This window comes from Panthera uncia (genome assembly GCF_023721935.1).
Source record: "Panthera uncia isolate 11264 chromosome B2 unlocalized genomic scaffold, Puncia_PCG_1.0 HiC_scaffold_25, whole genome shotgun sequence".
NCBI lineage: Eukaryota > Metazoa > Chordata > Mammalia > Carnivora > Felidae > Panthera > Panthera uncia.
In genome coordinates, this window is record NW_026057581.1 from 12,832,074 (window position 1) to 12,843,794 (window position 11,721).

Here is an 11,721-nt window from a genome sequence, read left to right on the forward strand (position 1 = left end):
GGGGGGGGGGGGGATCACAGTCACGTCCAAAATCACTCAGGGAAGAGACTGAGATGCCGAAGATGCCTTTCGTCTTGAACTCACACTGAAACGCCAAAAGAAAAATAGTTGACGAACTGCCAAACAAGCTGGAATAAGTTGGAGATGTGAGAGAGTTTTATAAAAAGAAAGGCTAAAACGGGCCGACACTTTGCTAAAGATACAGCAGCAAAGGACAGCACCGTATGCCAAGAATGTATAGATAACGCTGCAGTTAAACTGGAAAGTGCAACGAGGGGGAACCTGAATCTCCCAAAAACTAAAAACTGCAACTTTAGGCTCCCTATTCCCCCCTGGAGCTCTCCTGCAGGCTTTAATTAAGAGCATGGGAGTCTTCCATTTAAATATATTTACTCAATGTCCGTGCCAACTCAGACAGGTCCTTCCAACGAGCTTGGTTGAAGCCGTCTTTGGATTCAAATGCTGGGTAGGAAGCTGAGAGGAAGGGCCTCCAAAAGTAAATTAGATATTATTTATCAGCTTTAGAAATCTTTCAACACCGGCAGGGAGGATTATTTGCTGTTGATGGTGGGGGAAAAAAAAAAAAAAGGCAACCACGAAGTACCATCCAAGGCCTTCCCTGGCTCGTATATAATGCCTGTCCAGAGGAACAAGCACTTATGCCTGGGCCAGGTGGTTCTGTTCTTTATGGAGATGACCTCCCGTGTACAAATAGAGTAAAAAGGACTCCTCTTACAATAGGTACCATTAAGGTCTTCATTTGTATTAAACAACTGTAAGCAAACAATGTTCGGCTGTAAAAGCTTTTGCAAGTCAAAGATAATAGCCTTTCTTGGTAAACTGACTGTTCTTTATAATCATCCTTATTTATACTCCCAAGAGGCTTTGCCTACTGCTCCAATAAATTCTGGAAAGAAATAACATGACAACTTCAGCAAGTCTTGTGGAAGAAGGGAAGGAAAAAAGGCTGGTAGGTAGAAAATGTGTTTCATTTTGGGCTCTGTCAGTGCTGGGGGAGCGATCACATCACTTAATTAGAGCAGCGGGCAGAATTAGAAGAGAGAAATGAATACCACTTTCTGGCTGCAGATATTTCCAAGTCAGATCTATGTTCCTTGCCTCCCAGTGCTTTCTAGCTTACCAGGGCCAAAAGAGAACCTATTTTAATAGCATCGTTAGAGTTCTGATTTATCACAAGTACAAAAGGCTGTGTTTCTCATCTAGACAAGAACGTGGTGTAACACGAAGCTTTGCAAGTTCCTATCTGTAGCAGGAGTCTCTGCAGGGCTAATTGATGGGTGTTTAGACTGAGCTGGGGGAGAACAGGCCAGTACATTGAAGCAAGCATTCCCCAACCTCTTCCATCAGGAGACTTGGCCCATGGTTCAGCTATGCCCAGAGCCCAGACTCTGGAACAATCAGGCAAGCCAAATGTGTTCCTTATTTAAAGGAGGTTTCCTTTCACTCTGTCAGCCACCTTTCAGATTCCAGCTAAGTTTAAACCACAATGGTTTGGAATCCTAACAGTAGTTTTGAGGATTACCATACAGAACGGGTATTTGAAAACATTTTTAAAGACACAGGACACTGAATCATGCACTAACATCTACCAATCGCTTCCCCCAAAGAAGTTCATTCTTATTAAATCCAGACCCTCCCTGGCCCCCTGCGCTGTGGAAAAAAGTGATGAACTGCAGTGGCATTTAGACAGAAACCTGATCTCTGCCACTCAAGGATGTTACCACCACTGGGGATCACTTTCATGCATCTTTAAAATTCTTGCAGATTAAGAGTTCTGTCAGGGTGTCAATACCAATATTACTTAACAAAACTCGCCTTTAATTAAAATTTTGGCTCAACTTTTCAAAGCGAACACAAAAAGCTACTCAGCCCTAACTCACACTGCCTGGCTCAGGACGACAAATGGTCAGGACCCCTTTTAATATGCTTGTCGCTTTTTGCATTTGGAGAGTGAACTTTAGTCGGATCAAAGGGAAAATTATTTGCTCCCAGGATGACTGCTCATTACGGCCTTAAATCCTTTTTGGAACGGGGCGTGGTACAGAGAAGTAAATACGGAAAATAAACACGTCTCAAAAAAGGGCAACTAACCACAAGTCCCAGCCGAAAGGCCGCAGAGCCGGTAGGCAGGCCTGCAATGTTCAACAAAACCAGGCTAAAATAACCAGGCTCAGTAAGCCGGTGTCCCTTGCCCCCAAGCTAGCCCCTCCAGTCCGGTTCCTAAATAAAGACTCTGCCGAAGGCCCCACCAAACACTGCAGGCTTTTCAAACTGTTGAGAAACCAAGGCCACTGTTCACTCGGCATCAAAGGCAGTTGGCCTCTGCGACTCAGAAATCTTCGATGTGAAAAGGAGTCACGTGGCGAGCGCAGGGGACCAAGGTTTGTGGTGTGGTCGTAGACCCAGCGCCGGCAAGACAACACGCCCACAAAAGCCTTCAAGGCCCGAGAAAACCGTGGGCTCCAATTTGACTGGGACTCCAGGCCACGGCTGCTTATGCAAAGCCTTCCATTCCCGTTGGCTCTTTCATCCTCCAACATCGAGACCTCATGGCCAGCCTGAAAATAGAACGCATGGAGCTCTAACGCTCTGGGCGGCCTAAGGGTGGAAAAGGGCGCCATTTGGGTAAAACCAATAAACGTGAAAAGTTCTACCACATCTCTAAAGGGACGTCTTGACTAGAAAATTAAAAAGGGAGGAAAAGAGGTTTATCCAAAAGTACTCTTTTAGACACCAAAAAGCAATGCTGCTTCTTAGCACTGCGACGCCACCTCCTCAAATGCGTGGGGGGGGGGGGGGGGGGTATCCATCACCCGAACGACCAAGAAGTGTGTCCAGTGTAGAGATCAGGTTGCATTTTTCCTCAAGTTAGGAAGAAAAAGCAAGTCCTGGTAAGAAGGAAAAGTGCTGAGCACCTTGTATGATTTTCACAACCCAGAAACACTCTGTTCCCTTTTCAACCTTGAGCCTGGAGAATGACAGCCACAAAGACCTGTGCGATTTACAAGAATAACACAGCCTAGATAACAGTCTGTAAGCCCTTCCCAGGTTAACACTGGATTCTGCCTCCCCCAAAATGACCTTGAGATTAAAGGTGCAATTCTCCCCACATGACAGATGAAGAAACGGCGACTGGGATGATTTGTCCAAGGCCACCTGCTCTTTTCCCAGTGTTTTGCATCCCGCCGTCAATTAAACTACAAATTTCCCAAGGGCAGGACGATGACCTTTTTTCTAACACCTAACACCGTGCCAGTGCATGGCGAGCAACCCGAATGCTATCAGCTCTATTTAAATGGAAGGTCTCTGCCAAGCCAGAGTCCAATGGGACCTTTGTAACCATGCAAAGCCCACCTCACAAACAAGGCTTAAATCACACGCGAAAACAATGACATTCCAGGGCGTCCTAAAGCATGTCATGTCCTCGCAAACAAGCATTTCATAAATAGGAAATACCGTCTCTGTACCAGTATCCAGACTCTCTTCACCCTTCAAGACTGTGGTCGGTCGTTCTAATACCACACTGTGTTCTTCAAGCAATTTTGTTTTACAAAGTGATTTCACGTTATCTTATCTCGTTTAGTTCTAAAGCCCTGAGAGAGGACAAGGAAAGAAAATAGAAACTTAAATAAAACCCAACTGACATCTTTACTACTCCTTACAAGGGCCCGTATTGGTTTTTAAAAGCCAACAAACAAACAAACCCGCTGGCCTCACATGCACCACCTATGGGACTGTAAATTAGTACAGCTTTTCTCCAAGAAAACAATACGGTAACAGGGCTCCCCGTGTAAACATGGGCACTTCAGAATCAGGTATTCCACTTTGAGGAATTTGGAGTTCAGGGAAAAAACATACAGGTAAAGCATACTGCCTGCATACATGATCTTGCACAAGAGTTCCCAAACCGAAAAGGCCACCAAGAACAGGCAGGTGGAGTAAACCGTGGTAGAGACCAACCAAGTGCCTTGCAGCCATTAAAAATAATGGTGTTGGGGCGCCTGGGTGGCTCAGTCGATTAAGCGTCCGACTTTGGTTCAAGTCATGATTTGGCGGTTCAGGAGTTCGAGCCCCGCCTGAGGCTCTGTGCTGACAGCTCAGAGCCTGGAGCCTGTTTCTGATTCTGTGTCTCCCCCTCTGTATGCCCCTCCCCCACTCACACTGTCTCTCTCTCTCTCTCTCTCTCTCAAAAATAAACATAACGTTTTTTAATAAAATAAAGCAACAATAAATATAATGCTGTATAAATGTATTCTGATCATCAGGATATAAATGCAAAAAGCACGTAACGTCCCTTAGGAGCATGAGACTACATGTGTAAAACTGTATATACGTATACGTGTATATACATATATGTGAATGAATGTCTAGCATGCAATTGCAATGGTTTTCAACATTTGTAATCATCTGATTTGAAGGATTTCTGATAGAACAAAGAAAGTCGTTTTCACAATGCTTACATGTGGATGGTCTTTTCCCATGAAAAGTAATCAGTTCCTCAAGTTACCATGGACAACTGAGAATCCACGTGTGAAGAAGAAGGACCTCTTAAAAACTTGTCCAAAAACACTAACACGCAGCCTTCTGCTGTATCAGGGGCTGGATTTCACGCCCTGGCTGTGTCACTGATGAAATGTGTAACCTCAGTCAAGTTGCTTAACAGCACTAGACGCGCCAGGCTTTCTCAGCCCGGAGATACTCCTCAGTTGAGTTTTTCGTTTGCTGCCAGATCCATACCAATTCCCTCCCGCAACCAGGCAGCAACTGACATACTCCAAAAGCTTCAACTCAACAAATACTTCCTCGGCCGCCTGCTGACAGAAAATTCAGCCCCTCCCTCTTGGGGGGTTAATAGGGTAAGAGACAGGTAAGCACGGATTGCAGCGCCTGGAGATAGGTGTAAGGAGTCCGAGAGAAAGGGCTTAGCCCTGCCTGACTGGAGAACAGAGTAGCAGGCCTCAAAAGGGCGAGGTGGGCTCCTCAGGCAACCCGTTGGGAGGAAATCAGGATATGCAAAGAGGCTGGGTTCCCGATTGGGCGGCAGGATGGGCCCAGGGTACAGCAAGAAGAGCTTCTTACGCTGTGCTGAGGACACACTTAGTGTAGACTTGATCCTGAAAGCCACAGGGAGCCAATGAAGGATCATGATCAGACATTCAATTTCAAGGATTATTGTTCCAAGGTCCAGTTTAAACATCTGTGGTGCTCTTTGCACGCAGACTCAGTGCCACTCTAAACTCAACCGTCAATCCGTGCCTCTCAATCTGTGTTTGGGAGTCAAGTGCCGGATACAGAAGAGTTTCAACAGACAGACAGAGAGGGTGGGGGCAGAAAGACATTACATCAAAACGGGCTTCAGAATTATCTGCTGCTACTCATTTGGTTTATTAAGAAGCGAAGTATAGAATTCACTTGATTCATTTATTTCTGAGTCAGCTATGAAGGCTGCCGGCAGGCCCGATGCTTCAGGTTGGTGATTTCCAACTGTGTAATACCTTGAGCACTTGTGCAGGCGTATGCAATTTACAAAGTGCTTTCACATCAAAAATCTCACTGGCTCTCCCAGCCCCAAGCCCGTTAAGGTGCACGGAACAAGTTTTCCAGATGAGGAAGCAGCTCAGTGAGGTTATGTGGCTTGCCCGGGGTCACACACGGCCAGTGTATTATAGGACCCAACCCTGAACTCGGCTCTTATCCCCAATCTCGTCCATTACCATGTAGAGGTACCCTGTATCTTCATAACAAGCCTGTCCAAATCGGAGGCATTGCATTACCGAAGCCCATGCACTAGCAACAAGGCGGATACACAAAGCACAAAACTCTCCAAGTCTTAATAACGTCTGTATCCAACTGCTGCTTAACAGAACAAGCATTCATTCCGTAGTCCGCTTTCTGCAAACCTATGGAAGGAATAAATGCAAGAAACACATGCTCAGTTGTAATCCTTTCTCATTTCCTCCTGGCACCTGTTTCTGCCCCCACAGGCACCAAACACTTTAACAGCTGGCAGAAATGAGAACCAAGAGATAACCATTGGAGATCAAGCCCTAACCAAAACTGTGGTTAGGAAATAATAGAGAAAAGAACCACCCAGATTTTTAAAAAGAGCAATAAAACAGGGCACCGAAAGGTCTCCCACGCTCTCCTGGATCCTTCAGGCACAGCAAACCAGAGGGTCTCCTGATGGAAAACAGACACCCACACGACCCACCCCCCTCTCACTGCATCCCCCACCCACCCAAAATGAGATTGCTGGGAAAGAGCTCCTGGTTCGACTGGAGAAAAGGGGGTGTGTGAGGCAAGTGCTGCATTGGGAGTACTGAAGGGGCAAAACTGTGGCGATTTTGTTAACCTTCTAGGATTCCTGGTAACTGAACACTGCTGGTGATGACATTTCAATGCTCACTGGCCTTCCTCTTCATGGGTGGTGGAGCTTGACAGACTCACAAAATTAGAACTTAAAATCCAATTTAGGCCTCTCAGGCAGCACCAGCTCTCAAAAACAGCTCTCAAGAACTTCAACCAGTAGGGTTCCCTCTTTCGAACACCCTCGTACATCCTATGAATATGTGAATAATTACGTATAATATCCCCATTACTCAAGCTGCCTCATTAACATATCTGGGCAGCCTTTGTTTACCAGGATGGCCCGGACCTCAGTAAGGACTGAGGGCAAATGATTTCCCCCAGTGTCCCATGGTCCCCCTAAAGCAGCAAAGTCAGGGGCAAGAATGTAAGTGCAAAAAAAGAGTATGCGGCCGATTTGTCACAGCCCCTGTGAAGAAAGTTCTCGGAGCCTGGAGAGCTAATGCCGGCCGGCGGGCCCTCAGGTGCAACCCGGAGGGCAGGTGGGGACACTTACAAAAATACAGAGCACCCGCCAGCCAGTCCCCAAGGGGTACTGGGATCTCGGAGCTCTTTCAGAAGCGAACTCACGGAGACAGCCAGCTGGGGATAAGGGGGTAGCTCCACCAACTGGTGTTTAAAAAAACAACAAACACAAACATGCACTTGAGACGGAGGCACTCCTTCTGTTCCAGGCTGACAAACTACCTCAACTTCCCCAACTTCCTTCGGCAGAACACCTCTCCAAAGCCCGCTGAGAGCCCCTATTATGGCTCCCCTCCCCACCCCCACCCTTTTTGGGGCTACACTGGTCATTCACTTTACTTCTATTTCATCTGGACTAAAAAGTGGGCAAGAGGTATAGCCTTTAACTATCTGGCAAGTACCTGTTAGCCTTGGTTTTCTCTTCTGTAAAATGGACTCAACAGCCTCTGTTTCTGGTGTGAACTCACCATGGAAACAAACGTAGGTGGTTATTTCAGAACTGCCTGGGCCTTCTCTTCACGAGGCTTTCAGGAGAAGCGGGTGTTGCGCGGCCCATCCAGAGTGTTTTCTATGATCCAAGCTCTTCTGGCACATTTCTTCAAACTTCAAAGAGAACCCCAGGAGAAACGGACAGCCTTCTCGCGAGAGTAGCAAAAAACATCTGTTGCAAAACAGTGTGGAAGTGGAAAGAAACCCAGACAGACACCCAAGAGGCCCAGGAGGTAGTCCGACTGCTCCGCAGGCGGGACCTAGACCTCGCCCTCTGGAACAGCATGTCCATCCGTAAAGCACGGCCCCTCTCCTGTCCCCAGACATCCTAAGAGAACAAGAAAGAACGCACCTGCAAGCAAGAACAGGGACAGGGAGTACTGGAAGCCGGCAGCTTTACCCAACCAGGAGCGAAGGGGGATCTGGCCAGCGCTGTCACTTTCTATGAGGTTCGGCTCTGCTTTTAGTGACTTTATTCTGGACCAGCAACGAACTGAAAAACCCCTTATGTAAAAAGTGTGCGGCTGCCAGAAAGCAGAGTGTTAACTGAAGCCCCGGGAAAGGTCAAAACCTTAAAAAATCTCACTCAGACTGCCTACCTCCCGGCACGAAAGAAGCTTGCAGGGATGAATGAGGCAAGTATGGAAAAGGCCCCCTACCATCCAGGGAAGGACACAACCCTTTAATCCTAAAAGTGATACAACTTAACTTTCAGTAGAGCCACTCGAAACTGGGCCACACTTCACCTACCTGGCCGCAACTGGCTGGGGAGTCTAGTTTAATACCTGGGGATTAAGGGCAAACACAACGGAAGCACTCTAATCAGGGGTGACAGGGACCAAAAAGCTCAAGTACCGTCTGTTGGTCCGGAAACCTGAAAATCCACACCTATTTTAACACTTTAACGTAAACACCTAAATGTACTTTTAGCAACAGATTTGTTGAGAATTCCAGTGTTCCGTGTTATGCTTTGTTTGTTTGTTGGGAAGAGAGTCTGGGCATAAATGAAGTTTGGTTCTTAAAAGGGAATCACTTGCAAAAGCAATGAATCCGTAACAGATTTTCCCCGAGTCTTTTAAACGGCGGGCCCACATCTCATTAAACAGCCTGATTTTTTTTTTTTTTTAAGTAATTCGCTTTTATCGAATGTTCCCAAAACAGTCAACTTGAAAGTTTTCATAAAAATCCACACTCCAAAAAAAAAAAAAAAGAAAGAAAAAGAAAAAAGAAACCAATTTTCTTTCCACACTTGTTCAAAGGTTTACATAATATTTAACTGTAATTGCAAGAATAAGTCTAACTGGAATAACCAGATTTGGAAACAACTGACACTTGGCAAGCCTTCTATGAGTCGGAGCCAAAGTGGACAGAGGCACATACACCCAGGGCTACCCACCGGCCAGGAGCTTTGTGCTGGGGTATCACAGCCAACAGATTAAGTAGGTTGGATAGGTAGAACGTGAGAGTGGTTATGTAATCCAGGGGGAGACTTAGAGGAGGACCCCGAACAGCAGGATGAGAACAATGCAACTCGGGCACCCGGCTGGCTCCAACCATGGACTCTTGACCTCTGGGCTCGTGAGTTCGAGTCTCACGTTGGGTGTAGAGATTATTTAAAAGTAAACTCTTAAAAAAAAAAAAAGAAGAAGAATGCAACTAAATTTTTAACCATTCAGAATGAAGGAGCCTGGGTCCTAAGAACGTCATGATCAAAGGTAAACCTTAAAAATACTCCAGCTTGGCCTTTACCAAGCGTTTCAATGTGCTGCTAGGCTTCGTATGACATGTCTGTGTCATCCTTGAGAGGAGGAAAAGGAGAAAATAGCTCCATTTTGAACGTTAACAGACACCAGTTACGTATCCCAACAAAAGATTTTCTAAAGGACAAGAGTTTAAATAACCTTTGGAGCAGGGGATATATTAAGATTAACACTGGAGTTATTTCCAAGGCACTTGGAAGGGAACCAATAGCCCCCAGCTCAGCACCAGGAACTGGTTATGACCTACCAGGAGAAAAGAAACAGCCATTATACCATCTGAATACCAATTAACTCCAGTTAGCTATTTGGGCCAATGACAACAGAAGACACACAAGTCAAACACCCACTGACAGTAAAGTAATAACGATGCGGGTTAACAGTAACTCAAATTGGGTTATTTGGGGACATTATTTCTTCTTCTTTTTACATTTTCATGACACACTTTTTGGACTCTTCACTTGACGGTCTTTCTAATCTCTCCCCCTCCAGTAATAGCTACCAAAGGGCCCCTGCCCTACACTTATGTGACAAAGAATAAAGTTTTCCACTACTAGAAAGAAGCAGAAAGCAAGCCACATACACAGCCCAGGAAAGGAAAAACATAGCAATTGAATGACACGTATTTGGTTTTTCCCCCCTCACAACTGTAAAATAACCCAATGGGTGTAAAGGGAGGGGGGGGGCTCATAAATCCTTCCACTACATTTTGGTGTGCTTCTACTTTTTTCTTTAGAATTTTATGAAATTGTAATTATGGCAAATCCTGCTTTTGAACCTTGTAACATGAACTTTTTCCAGTCTTGTTTAATTATGCTGCACTTTTACATCAGAAAATTAGATACTTAAAACCCTTACAGCCTGGTGCTACAAATTCCGCTTGAGCTGTCCTAGGAATCAAACCAGTAATTTGTTTTTGAGCTCAGTGCGTGCGTCATAGAATTTTTTATTCACGTGGCAGGGATTTTTATTTCAAACGCATACCTGCTATAAAGCATCAAAGACCCAATGGTTTTGAACCTTGGATATCATATCCGTTATTTTCCCTAGGAATAACCCCACCAGCAGAGTGAAGGAAATGGTAGAAAACATCCATAGAGCAAGACAGCTACTGTTTTTATTGTCCAAGTGGAATGGCGCTTTGAAAGGCAACTGTTTTCAGTTATTTAAGGTATTGGGGGGGGAGGGGTCGTGCCCGGCACAATTAAGACAGGATTACCTTACAATTTATGAGTTTCTCAAGGATGCCATTTAATATGAAATACAACAATCATTTCTCCCAAGGTCTGCCATCGACAATCCCACCCCCAAACTCTGCCTTGTTAAGGCAATAAACTAAAATGGCAACGCTGCACGCATCTAAGGCTTTTGAGACCAATTGTAAGAAAAGTGCTGCCTTCCACCAGCTTGATAATACCACCTTACACAGAAAGAGCACACTGTTTTACATCTTTCGCGCACATTATCTCTCACACACGTGAGCCTCTCAGATAAAGTGCGGGGCAAAAGCAGGTCAGGTGTTACCATTTCCATTTTACAGAACAGTAAATACAAACACACTCAGATTCCAAGCCTCTCGTTCCACCGTTCAAAAGTACTAAGCACAGAGTACCCGGGGACTTCACTGTCCAGTGCTCTTCTAAGAATACATATACATGACAAATCTTACCTCGCCCGGGCCCCCAAAAAAGATACAGCACAGAGCTGGCACAGCAGAGGAGGAGCGCCACCCCCTCCACAGTATTACAAGGCTTCCAGAAAGAGCAACAGTTGCTGCTGAACAGCATCACCCAGAAAGGCATCCCGTCCCATCCCCCAAAGGCACCCCAAACATGACTTCAAGTGACAAGGTGGCCAAATCCACAACACAGTCCTTCTTACAGAGCAAAGCTTTTCCCTGAATAAAGTTTCCTTGCTTTTTTCAAAAGCGTTGCTGAGCGATCACAACGACCACCGCAGCAGACCATCAGCCACGCCATCAGCAGACCTAGAAACAGAAGAAGCGAAAAACATTTCTGCAGAAAGGAGGCGTCTCCTCCCTGCTCACCACCCCCTAAATGGAACCCGAGCGAGGTCGGCAGCACTCGTCGGGGGCCTAAAGGCTCCCAGCGGCTCACCTGCAGGGAAGCGCAGCATTTCGGGGCGGAAGGCGGAGGCCGATCGCATCCTTCTCCTCCTCCTCTTCCTCCTCCCACGCCGCAGCCCTGCTCCGCGGCCGCCCCCGCCTCCGCCCGTTCCCTCCTCCCCCGACCGCCCCGCCGCGTGGAACCTCCCGCCCGACTTTTGACGTCACGGAGGAGGAGGAGAAGGTTCCACCCGGGCCCGTCCCTTTGTGACGTCACAATGACAACAGAACGCGGCCGGGAGCGTCCGGGAACCCGGAGCGACGGGGGAGGGGGGGGTGGAAGGAGGAGGGGGAGGCCGGCGCGAGGCGGGGGGAGAACCGGGGGGCGGGGAGGGGGCGCGGTGACGTCTCGTCGGCTTAACCTGTTGCTCTCGAGACTGCGCTGGAGCCGGCGGGCAGGGCCGCGGGGAGCCGGCCGGGCCGCCGCCGCCATGCTCGGCCGTGCGCGCGGCGGGGGGCGCCCGCTGCAGCTGTGCGCCGCACCGCCCCCACCCCGGC

The 11,721-nt window shown here is 47.1% G+C and overlaps 1 protein-coding gene and 1 long non-coding RNA gene across 3 annotated transcripts in view; both read right to left on the reverse strand.

The window, feature by feature from the left end:
- Window positions 1-11,721, reverse strand: part of JARID2 (jumonji and AT-rich interaction domain containing 2) — a 159,323-nt gene that overhangs the window by 145,459 nt on the left and 2,143 nt on the right. The window lies entirely within an intron of this gene.
- LOC125939547 (uncharacterized) lies at window positions 9,778-11,640 on the reverse strand. The gene is made up of 2 exons (XR_007463090.1): window positions 11,216-11,640; window positions 9,778-11,085 (listed from the first exon to the last, which is right to left on the reverse strand). It is a non-coding gene; the product is annotated as an uncharacterized LOC125939547 (long non-coding RNA).